The sequence below is a fragment of the Atractosteus spatula genome, chromosome 6, assembly GCF_055471065.1.
Source record: "Atractosteus spatula isolate fAtrSpa1 chromosome 6, fAtrSpa1.hap1, whole genome shotgun sequence".
NCBI classification, from domain to species: domain Eukaryota; kingdom Metazoa; phylum Chordata; class Actinopteri; order Semionotiformes; family Lepisosteidae; genus Atractosteus; species Atractosteus spatula.
In genome coordinates this window covers 30,689,518-30,702,449 of record NC_142711.1, presented here as the reverse complement: position 1 = coordinate 30,702,449, position 12,932 = coordinate 30,689,518, and the positions used below count along the sequence as shown (strand labels likewise).

Below are 12,932 nucleotides of genomic sequence, written 5' to 3'. Positions count from 1 at the left end.
TTTGTTTTTAATTCATGCATTCAAAATGAATATGAAATATCATATTCATATGGAAATATCTCAAAACCAATTTCAAAGATAATTAGTTAAAAAAATAAAGTGAATACAATATTTCGATATTAAATTAAAAAAAAACACCAGACTGAAAAAAAACCATACATTTCAAATTTCAGATTGAAAGTGGTAACTCGTGAGAGCACTACAACTCCCAGAATGCTCAAGAACTCTGAGTCACATCCTGCTCGACTTGCACTCAGGAAGTGTGAAAGTGGAGCGGAGTGAGAATTGTTTGCGATGGAGTCGAAAACATTACCAGTAAGTTTACATTAATTATAGTAATTTATGCTGTAGTATTTAGTATGTATTGTTGCGTGTTAAATGCAATACTGTTACTAACAGTAATGCAGTAGAGAGTCGTTAGAGTAAAAGTGTTCATGGTTACTTTTTATGAGAGATGCATCTTATTTGGTTGTACGTGGAGTTGCTAAAACAATCTAAATTTATTGTATTCAGCATAAAATACGTCCCTGTTGGAGTTCTGTTCATTTTATATATTATCTTCGCATCACTGTTTTTCTTTTACGGCCTGTCTTTTTTCTGTGTTGGGTGACTGTTCTCAAATATAAATCATGGCATGTGAACGTGAAGGGCCTCTTGAAATCAGGTTTTCTGTTCTAAGGGCGATATTTCCGATAAGCACGAATCGAGTAGATGTCTCCAGATTTCTGTTTTGACGTGTCCATAAACCGTCGTTTTGTATGCCGCTTAAAAAACACTGCAATTTTCCGTGCGGTCCATTCGAGTATTATTCTCCACTCTTTCCGGAATGTAACCAGTGTCAGATTAATAGTGTTGCATTTAAATGTCATAAAAGTATTTTAAAAATAGAATTTCAAATTAATACAGTTTGTTGCACATCTATATTTAAGTGGCTCGATAAGCTCACGTAGCTGTTCAGCAGGTTAATTATACTATATACTTTACATATTGTAGAGAGCAGATACCTTACAATAGTTAAGTAAATTCTTTTCACTGAGTTTGAGTTTACTCGTTTGCCCAGTATTGTTTTTTATTTTTCTTTACAACGTGTGTAGTGTTTGTTAGCTCTCTTCTTTTATTATCTTTTGTGAAAGTGATTCGTTTGCTGATTTTACCCGAATTTAGGCCAGATCATTTATATCAGTAAAAAGAGCAGTGCTCCCAACAGAGATCCTTGAAGTATTCCACTTCTTACCTGAATTTTAGCATCCAATCTGATCTGTTTCCTATGCAATAACCTGTTCTCTGTCAAAATGCATGCATTGGTTTGAAGGCCAACTACCTGCAAATTAATAATCGAAATGTAATAATTGGAAATGTAAGAATACTCTATTTTATAATCAGTGTGTATCATTTCCTCCTGTAGCATATTGAAAGATCTGCGTTTTCTTAATTCATGATCACCACCCCTTGGAAATGACTCCCACATAGATGATTCTCTAGCAATCTTTATATTTTGGGTTTCATAACTTTACATGAAATAGAAGTAAGTGGAATAGAAAATCATAGTTTCCTTTAGAAGAAATGGTAGAATGCAATTGGGCCCTGGTGATTTATCTTAAGTGTTTCTAGTATCTGTAACACTTCTCTCTATTGTTATAATATTGTATGACAGAAAACTAGACTTGAGTTAGACTTAGATCCCACGGTTTCTCTGTATCTTTCAGGTCCACAATTTAAGGACAGTATTTCAGTTCTGATGTGTGCATGGTGCATGTGTGAACTGACATGGGTTAAAGTCTGCCTGTCTTCATGGCTGGAGCTCTGCAGGGGAAGATTGTATGATTGCAGATATTTTTTGCTTGACTTTGGCATCAGAGATTCAAAATGCATGAGTCACAATGCGGTGCTGAAATATCCTGGGTATGAACTCCATGTTTTAATAACTTTCACCTATCAGCCATCCATGAGAGTTTGTATTTTATGCTGATCATTAGAAAAATCATCATTCATCCTAATGTTTGTCCTCATCCTCAAAAGCAGAATAAATAGACCATTCCTGTGTTTCTGGATCTAATTACCCATGTTCCTGTGCTTCAGCTTTCTGGTATTTAATTGATATAAAATGTCATTCTTATGTTTTTGCTGTTTTAAGCTGGACATGTTTGCTTTTGTAATTAATTTAGACATGTGTATATTATGGATGTTTAGGCTCTCATAATTTGAACTTTACAGTTGTTCCAAGAAATGGCCATAATAATGACTGTACTGAATTTGTTATTCAAAGCTGCAGTCTTAGACTAAGAATACACTAGTTTATTTTTTCTAGCTTGTATTTACTTTTTTTTATTTCCATGCAATTTTATGATTTGTTGTCAATTATGACTGTATGAAATAGAGTAGGGAATGGAAGGTAAATAGTAGTGTGTCCACCTTCTAGCCTGATCTTGTCAGATCTCAGAAGTTAAGCAAAGCTGGGCCTAGGACAGGATCTGGGACATCTCTAAGGCAGGTGTCCTCAGATCCTTTCCTTGAGGTACACATACCTAAAGTTTTCCAGCCAAGTTCTTTACTTCAGCTCTTTACTGAACTAAGAGTTTGCTTGAATGGACCTTTTCAAAAGTTGGAGATCTTAAATTACTTATAAGCCTATAGCATGTTTAGAAATGGTTAACAAGGACTTCTTATATAATATTATAATCATTTCAATTAATGGTACAGTTTGGTAACTGAGCTGATCTGGAATAAAGCACAGCAGATCTGTAGGTCCCCAGGGCCAGGTTTGGGATCTCCCGCTCTAAGGAGAAATAGGTCCTGCTTTCAGTGGTGTTGGTGGATTAGTAAGTGGCACTCTCTCATCTGTCAAAATTTCTCATTCTTTTTCTCAGATGGTACTCCAGTACTGTGACTGGGGATACTGTGCAGTAGGAGGTGTTGGCCTTTGGAAGAGAAGTTAAGTCAAGGTCCTGACTACTTAGTTAGGAAAGATCCCACAGTAATGCTCACTAGAGAAGTCTTAACCTTGGTATCCTGGCTCGTTGCACTCTGGGTTTGCACAAGCCGCATGAAATTAATCTAACTGAAGAATATAGCATACTAGCTGATACTTGAGAAGGCACCACTTCTTTCCATGTTATGTAGGGCTGTAAATGTAATAAGCATCAATAACAACAAAATAGATGCTCAAAACTGGAGGATAAATATTTCACAGGTACTATCTAAATCTAACTGTTGATAGAGATCATAAACTAAATTGTACACTTTCATCAAATACAGTATGCTTTTATAAATGTTTGTGAAGCTAATATGTTGCTAGATTAACCTAGTGTAGTAACCATCTGTTCTTATAATGAATTATTGCAGTGCTTTGCAAAGAAAGTGTTTGACTATTTCACTTCTTCTTGGTTTATATAGCCTACTGTGGCATATATGACAGGGCTCTATAAATCCAATCTTTGTGCATTGTAGCGTCTTCTAAATCCCACCCCCAACAACTGTGATAAGAAAGTTGAGACATTTTTAAAACTAAATGTTTTGAAGCCTGGTCAGTGTGTCATTTTTTATTAATAAACTACAAATTGACATTGAGGTAGTAATGGTGGGTGTATCAGAATGAAGATTTTGTGTTTGAAGTCAGCATCTGGAACGACCTTATTGAATGCATTTGAATGAGGGTCTTTCAGTTGAACTAATGGGAAAAACATTTAAAGCCTTCACTTGCGGTAATATTGGAGCTTTCATACCTGCTGTGTGCACATGATTTCACCTCCTGCAATTGTCTCTGAAGTAGGCCTAGGATCTTGATTTTTGTGTGAGGCAGACTGCACCAGTTTGGACTGATTTCTCAGTAAGCTTATTTTTTTATGCATTATTTTCTAATATGGGACTCATCACTAAAAGTAATTACTGTATTTGGCATTGTATTTCCCTCCAGACCTCTGTGCTGCATCTGTAAGCTTTGTAAGAGTTTAAGATTAATAATTAACATGACCCGTTTTACTCATCTACACAAATTTAAACCATACTGTAGATACCTAGAGTTTTGAACACGTTTCTAAAAGCAGAGTAAAAAAGAATCATTAGAAGTAGTTTATAATACAGTATAGTATATGAACTTACTGTTTCATGTTCTACATTTGATCCTGCTGTCCGGTAGTGGTGTATAATATCACCACTACACCTGAGCAGTAGAACTTGGACAGTTTGTTCCTAGGCTGTGTTTCTTTGACTTTTCACATCTTTGATTGGGTGTTTTGTTTTGTAGGCAGATTAGTTGTTTTACATTGTTGCCTTGGGCTTTATAGTAACCTAACATTCAGTGGGTGTGACTCAGAAAGCAGCATAAATACTGGGAAGTTGTTGAACTGATGTGTGGTACCAGATAAGCCGGTTCTCTTTACAAAAACAACCAATGCAGTCTTGAGTTACCCCATGTCTTTGGGGTCTTGTGACAAGTACAAAAATCATTCTTATGTCATGTATTTAAAACATTATTACACAAAGAAACATTTATCAGATCTTCTCCATGTTTTGCTGCTGTACCTGTCTCATTGTGATAAATGAGTGCATGTAATAGTGATTAGTTAAAAAACAAATCGATCTGGTTGTTACAGTTGTGTATATGAATTCCAGCATGGCAAATTGTCAGGCCTTGTCAGAATCAGTCAGAACCCCAAAAAATGGGTCATATCTGGATGATATAAATAGACTGTGCAGCTGTATTCTTTTCTCTCTTGAACAGTCATGGTTACAGAAAACTAAAGGAAGGGAGGAGACCAGAGTTGTGAGCATCAGTATCAGTGGTTTTGAAACCCCCTTAAAAGCGTGTAGAGCACAATTTCCTACCTTTTTGATAATGCCCCCCCTTCTGGGTTTTACCAAACCTGCATGCCTCCCCCAGTTTCTTACTTAAAGAAATTTAACCCTTTGCATGTGGACGTATTTACAAGTTATTTTGTACAATATTTCATTGTCTGTTTTTATATTAATATATTTAATGTTGTCATACATGATCAACTAATTTTACCCTTGTATCTGTGCTTCAGTATAATGTGCTGAAAAACAACTGAAAATTTCAAAATGAACAGTCAATATATATGTTAATTAACACTTGTGTAGTTGTAGTAATGCTAATAAAACTTACGACTAAAATATTTAAGATTCAAACCTAACTGAAACTGCAGTAAGCAATGAATTTTTTTGCAGTCATTTACTTGTCTTGACATTGAATTTGTCTTGAATCAATTGAGTTTAATTAACAGATGGTTTTCTCTCAGAGCTCAGAAAATGTAGGTTTGAAGGATGAAAGAATGCAGTTCAAGTCACTGTCCATTTTAATCTGATTGTTGTTTTGTTGAAAAGCTCTGGTAGTGCCCAGCTTCTTTCAATCCTTTTGGCTTTTTTTTAAATTCCTTCTGGTTTGCATTCAGATGTCATTCCCAATGGCCAGGTCTAATGGCGTCATTGCTGAGAGCTGTGTAGTTCAAGAATTCAAGAAATTTGCTGTTTTTGAACTGTCATTTCAGTGAAACCAATAAATCAAATCTCTTTTCTCCTGGTGATTTGTTTGATTCAAGCCATTCTGTTCAGGGAGACAAGACTCAGGCCACACATGGCAGCTCGGAAAAGTATTCGGTTCCCATCTCAGCGCTCAGAGAATGAAAGGAGGAACTTGGAAACTTGCATTGAAAGTGCTACAGTAAACATTAAGCAGTCATAAATTGTCAATTTCCTCAAAAATGCACATTTCTCACACATAAGTAAAACATGGGCATTTGAGGGCTGTGTGTGAAGACTGTATTTTGCTGGTTATATCAAGCTCTTATTAGGGCATACTTTTGATACCACTTATGTTTTGCTAATTTTTATTTTGCAAATGCCAACTGTGCATGATAGGCTAAGCTCTCATCAGAAAGAAGTGTATACACACAATACAGTTTAAGTATTATTACAACCTGTAAGTGTGACAAAATCTGTGTGCAAAAATTGCATTTCACATCTTATTGAAAGCCCTTAACAAAGAGCCTGGGAACAATGAGTAGAATTGGAGGTGTTTGTCTAGCTACAGGTGATGCTTACAGGTGATTAAATGGAGCAGTTTTCCAGTGTACCTGAATCTTCTACTTGATAAAATATAGATGTTTCAAACACATAAACCAGAAAGGTACAAAGCGATAAAAGACTAGGGGAAAAAATAGCAAGAGGAAACTGCAGTAAGATAAGAAGGAAACAGAGTGAGACAGAAGAAGATAGATCTTTGCCCATCTTTTCCTCTAAGCTTGTGCTATGGTAGAGGTCCTTGGCGTTATCAGTCCTTGTCCTTTTTTGAATTTGAATGAGTCTGGCCTTGTTACAGAGAACTTCGAGTCCTATTTATTTAAGGAAATTCTCATAACATTTGTTGAAGGTTAAATATGTTCTTTTTGAGTTGGTGATGATTTTTTAGAATACAGGGATATGCCCCAATTAACCAGTTTAATTCTTATACAGTGCCTTTCAATCAGCATATTCTCAAGGCACTGTACATAAATTCTGCATAAATTAAAGGAAAGTGTACAGAAGCAAAAATAATCCAACAATGTAGAAATTATGAAAGTAAAAGAAAGAATTATGTTAGGATTTGAAGGCCAATGAGAACAAGTAACTTTTTTTATCTAAACAGGAAGTGTATTCCATAGATGGGGAGCTATAGCTGAAAATCTTGGTACCCTAACATGTGATGAGAAGTCCTTGGAACAGTTTGGAGCCTAGATCAGGCAAATGAAGTGAGCGAACTGGAACTTGCGGATAGGTACTCCTGAAGATACATGGGAGACTGTGTAGCAACTGGTAGGCCGCCGAGGAATTAAAATCAGTCCAGTAAGTGGCTGGTAGCCAGTGTAGGTTTTCACCACAGGAGAAATATGTTCAGATTTTTTTAGACTTGGCACTCAAGTGCCATGGTTTTGGACATACTGTAGTTCCTGAAGTAATTTTTTGGATGATCCATCTAGTACTCTCACCACACATCAGTGGAGAGTAGTCAGAGTAATGATGCCAACTGATAGATGGGGATTATAAGGAGGCCAAGGCTGGTCTCCTAGTAATCAAGGTTTGTTCGCTTAACAGAGTTGAATCAAATGAATCCTCTAACAATAAATTGAGCTGCTCAGCTCTTCTCGGAATATCTAGACATAGTAGCCCAGTGAGGGACCTACCCTTGAACTTTCACTTGCTGACTGATTCAACGCTCTTGGAAAACTGAGGAGCAGTTTTATCAAATTTCTGTAGTCTTGTTGGTTTTTGTTGAAACTAATCTAGAAGCAAGGAACTCTCTCCCATGAAGGAAATGGAAATGACTACAACATGTATATCGTCAGTACGTGTTTATATAAGCATAACCAGAAGACTGGGTGGAGGAGAAGTTATCTTTAGAATCTACTGTATTCTTTTTTAACATTTGGATGAACAGTTCTGACAGGTGCTAACAAAAGAGATGTTTTTTCTCATGCCCCACCCCCCCTAGTTTGAGAATTTCTGCTGTAAAGCGTTTGTCATCAGGATGTCCGTAGTCCTGAACTACTGCACTGTTTTGTATCTGTCCTGCAAGAAGACAGCTGTTTTTCTCAAGTTATGGCTTGAAAGACTTGTACCTGACAGGGATCAAAGATGACAAAAGGTTCACTTTCTGGGGTACATTTCTTTAGTTATATATAGTAGAACTTGTGAAGTATCCCAAAAGGAAAAGAGAGATGTATAGGGTGTGGTCAAGATTTTGGTGCTGTAACAACAGTACTTTATCTCTCTTGCACTCTATACATACACCTTGCAATAAATGGTGAGGCAATTGAAATGCCCCTTTACATACTTGCTTGAAAATTCTTTAGCTTTGTAGTTAGAGAGTGATTAATTGCTGTTATACTAAAATCTCTATTATTCTGTTTCCAGTCAATTACATACAGACAGGTTGATAGGAAAAATAGGCTTTTGTTTAAAATGTTATCTGGTAAGTGGCTTACTTATACGGTGTAATGGACTAGTCGGAGACTGTGGGAAGTGATGCAGAAACTGCTTATTTAAATTTACAGTAGTTTTGCTTTATGTCAAGAGAGCAGTGGATAAGTAATCATGTAAATCGGAGAGTGCTGTACTTTAAAAATTGCATGTATTACTCTTGCAATAGAATATATGAATATATCTTAGTATGTTGCATTCTAGAGTTTTTGAATATTTATTGTTTTCATCTGACAAAGTTTGTACTTGAGAAGCACAAGCACTCCCAAAAGTGTGCATTAATTGTTATTAAATGTCCTTTTCACTCAAAAGTGACATCCTGTACTTCATGTCTCTTCCTCAGAACAGTCTTTTCCAGATCAGATGTTCCCTCAATTAAAGCAGGGAGTTTTTTGATCCAGCATTATATAACGGACAGTTTGTTCTGTTTAAAGAACTGTTAAGAAGCAGAAGAGCTAGACTTGAATATACTTTGTGTGAAGTGAGTTAGGTGTTCTGCTCTCTTCTGTATCATCCATCTCCTATGCAGAGAACACCTGAATCTCAATCTGAAACTAAATTTGTAGTCTACCTAACTTACTCCTTAGGTAAAACTATACAATATTTAACATTCAAAGATAGACAACCCAAGCTTACATTTTTGAATGTCTAACTAATTTTATACTGGAGTGAATCCTTTTTTTGTCTTTGATTTTAGTTTGTCTAGAGATGTTTTGCAGTGGTTTTGATGTGTTGGGAAAAAGTCACTGCAATCTGTCCATGGTTCAGGAGGCTGAGAGGATCCGTTTGTGAGATTGGTAACGTGACATTACAGAGACGTTTTGGAATCTGTGATGTATTACGCAATGATGTAAGATGCACTGCAATTTATTGTGATTTATGTTTTAAACCTAATTAATTTGCAAACTCTTAACATATAGTAAGAAATTAATCCAAAATAAACTAAAAAGTGTGGTAAGTTAATTTGTTCCAGCTAAATCGAGTAGTTTGTTAGAAACGAAGAGAAGAAATCACGCAGGCGTACTAAGACATTGGACCTCATTTCACAATTGAAAGCTTCCCGCATGTTTCAATTATCATACACAGTCAGCTTGATCATTTTCAATTACATTCTAGACAAAAAGATCATCAGAAGTAAGCTTTCAAGTCTGCAAGCCCAGCCGCATTTATGACATTTCTTCAAGTTCCAGTACTCCACACCAGTTCTGTTGTAGGTGGTTTTTAACAATTTTTCATACCTGGTGTTATCTTGTCCTAGAAAATGATTTATTCCATATTGTTAGGGGAGTGGTTCTGCATCTGTTTTGAAACCTCTTGGAGACTGTAGCATTGAAGGGGTTAGTGAGCCTATGGGAGGTGTAATATTATTGATTTTTAATGCTGCTGCATTACTCATGAAAATTGTTTTTTAATGAGATTTTTGATTGCTGCTCTTAATGTTTTGAGGTCAGAGAGCAATGCTTATTTAGTTTTTACTTCCTCTCTAAAAATGCACTTGTAGGTTGGTACTAATTTTAGACCTACATCAAACAAATTCAGTCTCAAAGGATGAGGATCAAAGCAGGATATTTAAAAATACATCCCCATTACCTTTCAGTTTTGAAAATTTGAGAAGGTGGTATTGTGAAAGATGAATAGGTTCATAGAAAAAATCTGTAAAGATTTATAGATCTATATCTAGAACAGATGTTTCAAAGATGTAGAAAATGTGTTTTCATAGCTTCATTGTGTATGCTGGCACTGAATGCTAGGCCATTCTGAAATAAGAATTTTATACCCTTAGGCTGTCTGTTGTATTTTTTTTTTACCACATTCGTCATAAAAGATTGTGAGAAATATCTTGCACTAAAATCTTAGCATCTTGCTTTTACTTGACTTTAGTCCACACTTACAGTAATTGTTAATATGCAGCTGTTGTCCTACAAGTTTATGATCCCATGGCCGAACAGCTTGTCATTCTGTTTGACGTGCCATGCAGTCTGAAATGTTTAATCTTTTCAACAATATGAATTCCTTTTCCTTTTGCACTTTTCACCTTTGTACAATCTTGATTTAATGAGCATGAGATAATGTAATTCCACCAATAGAGAAAATCTGGATTGAGTGGATTATGCTAATACTGTGCCGTTATACTGTCTCATATTGCTGCAGTCTGTCTCTACAGCTGGATAAGCCTTTGCGTAGCTAATCGCTGCCAGATATTTGCAGCACGGCCAGGAAACCCTGCACTACTGTTCAGCCTACAATCAGCATTCCAAATGCATCAAGTGTTGGGCGTTATTAAAAGCAAATAGATCTTCTAAACCAGAGGTATAAAATAATTTGCTATGGTCAGAAGGATTTCATTTAAATCTGTTTCAAGCAGGCCATATATATATATAGTACGTTATCAAAATACTTGGCACAGCAATCGTATTTGATCTATAGCAGTTTTTGCATCTTCAGTAGCATCTTTTGCATCATTTGCATCCAGATTTTCTGCCAGGGTAGAAAAACTGTTTAAACTATGTGCATGGGATGTTTTTAGCTTTAGCCATACTTAAAATATGATAGTTGTGATCATTGTACACTATGTAAGTCTTTATTCAGTTGAAAGTAACATTGCTGGACTTTTTGTTGAAGAATTGGCAGAAATATGCAATGCCCACCCCATCCTATACAGACCCTCAATTTATGACTTTTTGCTACATAGACAATTCTTTAAGGTAAATCACAAGGGAAGCAGCCAAATTCTTATGGTTGCACACCCTCCTTTTTTAACATGTTGGCATTGCTCTGGATGTTAGGAGGGCAGAGAAAGATAAGAAAGCCCTTACTTCCCCCTGAATATACTGTAAAACGTAAAGTGATAAAAAAAAACATTTAAGGAGGTGGATAGAAAGACACTGGTATTGCCTTGAAGCTAGATGCACTTTGCAAAAGTTAAGATTTTTGCTAATGTTATTTATCTTGATAACTCCTATACTGTGTTAAATCGGGATTGGTGATTAGCAGTAATCTTAGCTTTAGTGTTTTTAACTTGTAAATGTAATTGGCAAAAGTCAACGTTTAAGCGTTGTCGTATGAAAAATTAACATTGAAAATGCAGAATAGTACTTTTTAGATATTCGCAATATAAAAAATGTCAAAGAAATAACTTTTAAAACTTCTATTTGTTTTTTGCAAAGTACCTGTTGTATGAAACAAGAATTTTGGTTTTCCATTCACTTCTACAAAAAATGAAATTTCTCCACTTGCAATATTTTCTTCTCATTGCTTAATTATAAAACCCTTATCACTATTTAATAGGACCCTTATTACTAAAAAATATCCTACACTGTAGTTTCAATGAGAGCGATGATACAGTAGTTCCATTACTGCGCTAGCTTCAGATTTTGGAGAAATTAAAGAAGAGGTTTGTTCTTAGATCTCGTGGGAAGGCCTTCCCCTGCTGTTTTCTTGCAAAGATGCTCCCCGGTCAAACTCTTATCTGTGGCAAATGAAACAGGCGTGTTATCGCATCGTGGAAGAGAACCACAGGGAACATGTTTGTGAGATTGCTACAGTAACATCACCAAGGTGCGATGTGTGTGGGGTGTGCAGGGTCAAGCAAGATGCAGATAGAATCCTGGCTGATGGCTCTGACTGCAACTTCCACACGGGCCAAATGGATTTTGCAGGCCTGTCTGTGGGGCAGATTTTGTACACACCTGTTGTAGACACGTGGCAAAAACAAATCAATTTTAATAACACAAGTTTGAATAATTATTCGAATAGTATTTCAAAATTGAAAACTTTATTTTACGGTATTTTAAGACTTGGACGAATAAAGACATTTCTTGCCATTAAAAGGGGGTGTAAATAAACACTATGTATAGGTATTTTTTCTATCAAAGAGACAGATACAAGTTTTCTTTCTTTTTTGGGCTGTTAAAGGAGACATTAAAATCCCTCTGCAATAAAATACGCTGTTTGTAACATTCAGACACGATAGTGCAGCATTTGTGGTAATTATCAAAATGCTCACAAATACCTAAGGAATTTCTAAAGGTAAGGCCTTTTTTCTAAATATAAATTAAATCATCTCTGTTTGAATATCTGTTTGTTTAAATTGTTCATTGTAAAGTCACCATGCAAAATTCATTTGCCTAATGAATGAATGAATTACATTTGAAATGTGAGCATACAGAGACGATGCTAGTGAACACTGGGAATTTGGGCAATTACAGATGGTGAAGATTATTAAAATAGTCCAGCTGCTCAGGTACCCAGGGTAGAGTAAGTTATCTGCAATATTTACTTTTTTGTGTTTTTTTTAATTGACAGAAGACATGGTGAAGCCCCACATAAGACACCTGTTTGGATAAATCCCTCACTCCTGAGGTTTCAAAATATGCGTGCTCTGTAAGTTTTTAAAAGTATATGTGTGGCATTGGAATAAATCAAATAATTTATCGAGTCCTTGCAATTATTCTTATATAACGGCTATTTGTATGGTGTCTGAGTACTTGGGTACATGCATTCACAGACTGTATTACACATTAGCCTACCTTTTGAGGCTTTCATGTAGCTAGCTACAGTGGTGTGAAAAAGTGTTTGCCCCCTTCCTGATTTCTTATTTTTTTGCATATTTGTCACACTGAAATGTTTCAGATCATCAAACAAATTGAAATATTAGACAAAGATAACACAAGTAAACACAAAATGCAGTTTTAAAATGAAGGTTTTTATTATTAAGGGAAAAAAAATTCCAAACCTACATGGCCCTGTGTGAAAAAGTGATTGCCCCCTAAACCTAATAACTGGTTGGGCCACCCTTAGCAGCAACAACTGCAATCAAGCGTTTGCGATAACTGGCAATGAGTGGAGGAATTTTGGCCCACTCATCTTTGCAGAATTGTTGTAATTCAGCCACATTGGAGGGTTTTCGAGCCTTAACCGCTTTTTTAAGGTCATGCCACAACATCTCAATCGGATTCAGG

General features: G+C 35.9%; 1 protein-coding gene across 2 annotated transcripts in view; it reads left to right on the top strand.

Moving 5' to 3' along the window:
* Window positions 1-227: 227 nt before the first annotated feature.
* The window catches only part of tmub1 (transmembrane and ubiquitin-like domain containing 1), a 30,517-nt gene continuing 17,812 nt past the window's right edge, over window positions 228-12,932 (top strand). Inside the window, exon 1 of one of the 2 annotated variants that reach the window (XM_088918866.1) lies at window positions 228-315. The gene's annotated coding sequence lies outside the window, so the exon portion shown is untranslated. The remainder of the gene's footprint in view (window positions 316-12,932) is intronic. The other variant, XM_088918867.1, reaches the window with a different exon arrangement.